This window comes from Gracilinanus agilis, chromosome 1, assembly GCF_016433145.1.
Source record: "Gracilinanus agilis isolate LMUSP501 chromosome 1, AgileGrace, whole genome shotgun sequence".
Classification (NCBI taxonomy): domain Eukaryota; kingdom Metazoa; phylum Chordata; class Mammalia; order Didelphimorphia; family Didelphidae; genus Gracilinanus; species Gracilinanus agilis.
Window position 1 is genome coordinate 624,110,172 of NC_058130.1, and position 7,315 is coordinate 624,117,486.

Consider the following 7,315-nt stretch of genomic DNA (forward strand, 5'->3'; position numbering starts at 1 on the left):
GGATGATCCCTAGGTTGCAAGCCTGAATGACTGGCATGATGATCCTTCACAGTAGTGGGAAGTGATGAAGAACAGTGTTCCAAGTTGGAATTGAAATCTCTAAAAATTATTCCAACTGTGAATATGAAGTCCCATACGCCTTATGATTGTGATGTTGTATTTTATATATTCTATAATTCTGTAATACTCTATAGCTATTTTGTACCAATATTACCCTCCCACCCACCTCCCTCCTTCCTTGTTAGGTGGCTAATCTGTACATCCTTCTCATCTACTCTGATGTGACACTGGGCCAAAGACTTAGGCTTAATCCACAGGTTTCTGCCTCATAATTGTTCAGAATAGCTTATCTTTATGCTGACTTTTGCTAAACCAGTATAGCATGCAGCATGTTCATGCTAATAATAGTGGAGGTTATGTCAGTGGCATATGTCAACTGGCCATTGGAGCGACCAAGACATTAGACAATTTACTTGAGTTGAATACCCACTTTATTATTGAAATCACCTCTGTATGACTAACTATAAAAGGGTCCCCTCTCAAGTCTCAAGATTTTCAGTTGCCAACCAGAGTCTGGCTTTTTTGTGAGAATAGCCCTCTCTCAATAAACCTGTTTCTTTTTGGCTTTGGAGACTTTGTTTTATTTTTTGGTATCTCAGCTAATAAATTTCTGTCACACACCTCTGTCTTTGATTGTATGAATCAACTACTTCCTCCTATCAACTACCAGGACTAAAATAATTTTTAAGTAGTAAATATAACAGAAGAGGGACTCCCCAAATAGTTTTCTATGGAAGAGGGAAGTGTTTATGTGTAAATGTACCAATATAAGTAATGATGGATAGGCCTAGATTAATGAGGCAAACCCATAGAAATATATTATCTCTTCTGTCTGATTTCATGCTTTCATATTGTTGATGGCTTATAAAATTATGTATGTATATGTGTGTGTCTACCTACATCTATATATTTATATATCTAGATATAGACAGATAGTTAAATAGATAGATAGATAGATAGATAGATAGATAGATAGATAGATAGATAGATAGATAGATAGATAGATGCTGCACCTTATACTTAAAGATTTGAAATGACATCACTAGTGATATCTTTTGATTTGTGCATAAATTGGATTTATGTGAGGCAGAGGTCTCATAAAGTCATCAGCCTCAGAACTCTAGTCATCAAAGCCAGTGACAAGGCAAAAGTCAAGACAATCAGTGATGGCTCAGCATGCAGTAGATGACCTTGGCTTTTTCTATGTCTAACCAGCCTCTAATTATTCCACAGTGTACCCTTCATGGCCATTGGAACATATTGTTTTCATCCAACCCTTTACTAGTGGAAGACTTCATATCAGGTATGTACAGGGTTAGACACTTCCCTAATTTGCTGACAGGTTTGAGACCTGTTGGTTAACTCTTAACCTGATTTAGCTTGCCAGCTGAAAGTTTACCAAGATCCTTGTGGCTGTTGCATGTGCTACAGCTTCTTGGAGCCACAAGTAAGTGTTGAGTGGCAGATGGTCACCAAAGGTAGATAAGCAGCCCTTAAAAGAGTTTGGCAAGCCCTCAAACCAAATGTACTAATCTTCCCTGGGTCCCATATACCATACACACACACGTGCATGCACATACACACATTTTTTAATGTATGGGATACTATTATATAGTCTTTATTTTAAAAGCTTGAACACTTTGTTTTTAAAAAATCTGAAACTTCACTTTAGGATGTAATAAGATATTCCATTTTCACATTTAGATTTTTATATTTCAGTTCTTTTTCATAAAACTCAAAGAGATTTTGCTTCCATAGGAAAATGGAGCTTATCATGGAAAAATTAACATAGACAGTTTGATGCTTTCTAAACTGTCAATGAAAACAAGGCTCCTTGGAACCGGTGGAATAAAGCCTTCTATGGTGGTGTTGCTGGGTCTTAGGGATCTTGAAGGTGCTGCCAGCTGACTATATAATCCTTCTAAACTATATTGGCTTCAACTTCAAGTCCCCATCCAGGGACTAGTTTCACTAAGTGAGAAAAGTTCCCTAAAAAGTTAACCACCACATAATGGTTTTCCTTTAGACCCAATTAAAACATGAAATTATGTCTGAAGGTGAAGGTGTGGAGTCATTGAATTGGTGGAGAAAGAGTCCACACTAATAAAATTATGGATGTTTTAAAGTACTTGAAGTATTGCAGAAAACATCATTTGTTACCCAACATTCTTTATAGAAAAGTTATTACTTCTCAATTGCAAAGCAGTTTTATTCATTCAGGTCTTAAAAACACATAAATTGAAGCATAGCTGTCAAGGAACAATGGAAAAAATATCATATTATAATTGAAAACTAGATCCATTCACTGCAAAATAATAGAAAAAGTGAGAGGAATTGTACATTTAATAGTCTATAATTTGAAATAAAATCTTAACATAACTTGAGTCAATAGCTGAAAGGTCACGTTCTAAGAAGTACAATCTGGTTTCTGAATTATATGGAGTTCTTTTCTCTGTTAAATTAGGCAGACAATTAGTTGATGCCCAGATTTAACTCACTGAATTAGATAAGACATCATTGTATCCTGATAAAGAAAAATGCTATTATATAAGAAGGTCCAAATATCTTGCTCAAATAAATGTCTTCTTCCACAGAATAAAAAAATCTCATTTTATTTTCCAACCAAGGGTCAAATGAAGTCCACAGTAACATGACTTCAAGAAGGTGTTCCTGTACTTCAGGAATATAAATCTGAGAAATGGTAGTCATTAAGACCTGATAAAAACATTATCAAATGTTCTCCCCCATCCCCAAAAAGAAATCAATTACTCAACCAACGAATATGAATTAGCCACTAAGTATATACCAGGCACTCTGATGGACCCTGGAGAGAGACACACAAAAAAAGAAAATATTCCTCTCCTCAAGGAACAAACAAGGGTCATGCTTTCAGGGACATATTTGCCTATGCATATTTCATACAAAATATACTAGGTGCTTGAATTGAGTCTATAAATGAATTTGGGATATGGACAGTAATAACTTTATGATCCCTATGAGGTGAGAGATACTCTCATCTCAGTTTTATAGCTAAGGAAACTGAGGTCCAAAGAAGTTAAGTGATTTTCCTAAAGTTATGCAGTTAATAAGTCAATTTCTGAGGCAAGATTTGAACTTTAACTCCTGTCCAACTCGTTGTTAATTACTCCAACTCACTGTTTCTTATTTTGAAGATATGAGTAAAGGAAAATGGGAATGAAATGTATTTTTGGCCCAGGGAACAGACAGTACAAAGATTTGGACTCAGAAGATGAATTGTTTTATATAAGGAGCAGTAGGAAAGCCAATTTGACTGGACCATTGAGGGAAGGAAAAAGGACATTGTGTAATGAGCCTTGAGTGGTCAGGTGGATCTAGATTGTAAAGGAAACTTGGATTTGTGGTAAAAATAAGATGCTTCAGATGGATTCCCATGTTTGTTTGTTTTAGAAGATTTTTTTCCCCTTTCTTTCAGCCAGGAGTTTAGTAATTGATTATATTTGAAATGCCTTCCAACAGCATGACTCTACCTGGAGAGTTTTATATAAAAGATCTTCCTATTGAGGATTGAATTGAGAAATAGGGGATTAGAATGAACACTTGAAATCTAACTAGTCCCTTCCTTGTACTAACTCGTCTGTTGCTTGGAGAAATATTAGGAAAGGTCAGAGAGGAGGAGAAAGGGAAAGGACCTAGGGGAGGAAAGGCAGCAAAGTCCCTTGGAATTAATACCTCTTTCAAACAGCTACCTAGATTTTAAGCCACCAGAGGAAAAACCAGGAATTCAGAATACTTGACTTTAAATCTTGCCTTAAATGCTTACCAGTTGTGTGACCTTGGTCAAGTCATTTAACTTTTCTCAGCCTCATTTTCCTAATCTAGGGATAATAATTATACCTGACTCATAGGGCTGTTGGAAGGATCAAATGGCATAATACATGTAAAGCACTACCTATATAAATGTTAGCTATTATTATTTTACTGAATCCTAATTTTTCCTAAGGCCAGCAAGGTTATTTTTACTTGGCAACTCTAAAGCTTTGTGTTCTTAGCTTGTGCCCTATTCTATTCTTAGGCAAGAGGTGTTTTCCTCTGACAGTGTTAATGACCTTCAAAAAAGGACCAAGAATTCTATTAATCTCCTTTGAATTAACAACCCATCCTATAATGCTTATTTTCCCCTTTGGGTTATGAGGCACTGCATTGGGAAAATGGGGGAAAAAAAGATTTTTTCTATTAAGAACTAACAATGCATCTGGTATGAGAATCTGGAATTAGCAGTCAACCAGAGGGATGTAGCCACACGAATGTGGTGATTATGAATTATCTCAAACACACAGCTGAGCTGAACTAGCATTTCTATAATTAATGATAACTTAACAAGTATATTGAAGGTTCCTATCCCTTTCCGACAGTGTTAATGCAAATCAAATATATGAAGCCAAGATCTTGACTCATCACACAATACAGCATTTTCCCATTTTCTCTTTTTTGCCAATTTGCTCAAGAGAATTGTCTGCTCTTCCCAAGAACAGAGAGAGGAAAGCACACATCTCTTTAATGAATGCCATTTGCAACAAGAACTAATCTTTGCTTAAGAAAAGAAGTAAAAAGTTCAATAAGGTAATTAGACAGCTAAAAAATGCTTTTTACATTGTACCTTTTGGAGCTCTGATGATTCACTTTGCGTCCAAGGTCGGCCATTTATTTACTAAGCATATGGGATCATTCTCAATCCTTGGGATATTCATGTAAACCCCTATTTTTTGATGACGAGGTTGTCCATATGCAGAGTTTGACTGACGAAAATGAAGCTTCAGAGTATAATTCAACCATCTCACCCCCAATGCTAATAGTAAAATTTTTCTCTTTTCATTGGTTTATGTGTGTGTTTTGTTTATTTTTAATCCAGTACTTTTAAAAATTGGTATGCTAAGTGGATTTTAAACATTTTCAAAATTCATTGTTTCCAACTTAACTTTTGGTTAATTACCTTTTGGTTTTAGTGTTCCGGACAAGAACTTGAAAAGCTTGTGGAAAAAAAAATCCATTCTTTAAGTTTGAGCATGTTATCCTATTGATCAAAAGTTTTCAGTAGCATTCTGACGCTTTTAGCATTAAATGCAAACTGCTTGGTTTGGATTTTAAAATTTTTAACCATTAGGTTCCTAACAACTTATTTTAATTCGCATTATTCCCATTCATAGGGTAGTTAGGTGACATAGTAGACAGAGTGCTGGACTTGCAAGTCAGGAAGACTCATCTTCCTGAGTTCAAAATCTGGCCTCACACCCTTACTAGCTGTGTGACCCTAGGCAAATCTTAACATTGTTTGCCTCAGTTTCCTTCTCTAGAAAATGAGTTAGAGAAGAAAATGACAAACTGGCATGGGAATTGAACCCCCCAAAATATAGAAGTATTTCAGGCAAACTATAAGCAGGGAAATTCTTTTGCTCCCTTCTATCTTGTGACTCCTAACCCAAAACATCTGATAAGTCCTATAAGACCCTGAGAGTATTATCCTCCAGCATTTAGATGGACAGAGAGACACACCTCCAGGCTACCCCTTGATACCATCAGGTTGTATCTAAGATATCTACCTGTCATGTCCCCTAAACTATGAGGGTCACCTCCTATGCCTTCAGCCAGACCCTGGTCTTTTGACCAAATCCCGCTGTCCATGCCTCAGAGCACACCAAAGTCAGGTCTTCAGTGTGGCACAAAGTCACGTCTCCACTGTTGTAAAGAGTATAAAGACCCCAGAAATCATGTCTTGGGGGAGGAGGGGGGAGATCGGCTTTCCGTCTATGCTGTTCCTCCTAGGAGGCAGTCTTCCACCTATGCTGCCCTCCTGGCCAGATTCAACTATTACCTTCTAAATTTATAAATTTCTCTTTTTATTTTTAAGCTAAGTTTCAAAGTCTTGCATCCTCACAAAAGGTACCTTTCCCAAACCCCAGGGGTTCACCTCAAGCCCCCCACAACAAAACCACTCCAGTACTTTTGCCAAGAAAATCCCAAATGGGGTCATGAAAAGTCAGACATGACTGAAATGATTCCCATTCATGTCCTTTTCATATCAGTTAAAGTTAAACCTGACCATTAGCTTCTCTTGTACTCAGAATTCTGTCTACAACTTTCTTTCTTAGCATTATTAACTATCATACTTGGAATGTTTAACCTCTGAATTCCCAGGTCCTTTCAAAGTCCACCCCAGGTGGGGGTTTTCATTTTAATTCTTACCTCACAAGAGTTATTTTTTTCCCCTTTCTCTATTCTCAAATAACCTGACAGGGCATCCTTTAAGTGAAATATAAGCTCCTTTAGAGTAGAACTTCCTTTATTTTTCTATTTCATAGCAGTGACTTCCATATAGTGAATACTTAATAAGTCTTTTGAAATTGAAGAAATCTGGTTTAACTGTTATGGCACTGAGGTCTCTTCTTTCCCAAGATTGCAGAATAGTCAGTGGCTCAGCCACTGCCTGGGCCTAGGGCTTAGAAGCAATTTTTTTTTTGTTTGTTTGTTTTGACTGTGGAAAGTTAGACAAAATAGGCATATCCCCCATCATCCCATGAGGAGATGAGAACCAGTGTGGGATGGTATATAGTAAGCTGAACTCAAAATTTGGAAGACATGGAATTTAAGTCAAGCCTCTGAAGCATTCTGATGGTGATGCTGGGCAAATCATATAAACTCTCAATCCTTTCAGGTGATTTTTTTAAGGCTATAAGTTGCATAAAGGAAATGGATGTCAATCTCCATTACTTAAAGGAGTTTTCTCAGTGGGCATTTTCTATGCCAATTAAATAAACTCTCACTCCCAAATGGGATAGATTGTCCTCAAATGTGCCCCAAAGATAAGAACCCTTTTGAGTCCCAGTATTGACCTGAAACAATAAACAGAATGGCATATAGGTACGAGCTGGAATTATTGAAGGCAACCCAGTCCTGGAAGTTAATTAGGATATTAAAAATAAAAGGGAAGGGGGGAGAGAGCTCCAAGAAATGGTTAAAAGGTAAGTATGTTACCATAAAGCCAAGGAAAACAAGGTAAAAAGGAACAAGACAGGGAATCTTGCTTAGTATTTTATTCTGAAACATATTTTTAAAATTTCAAACAACAAACATTTCTGAAGAAACCACTATACACTAAGCAGTTTGCCTTTCTCTATATCTACAGCACCTAGCAAAAGATTGTCCTCTTCAGGGTTATTTTAATAAATGTTTAACAGATGACTCTCCTAAAAAAAGTACTTATGACATACTTGTAAAT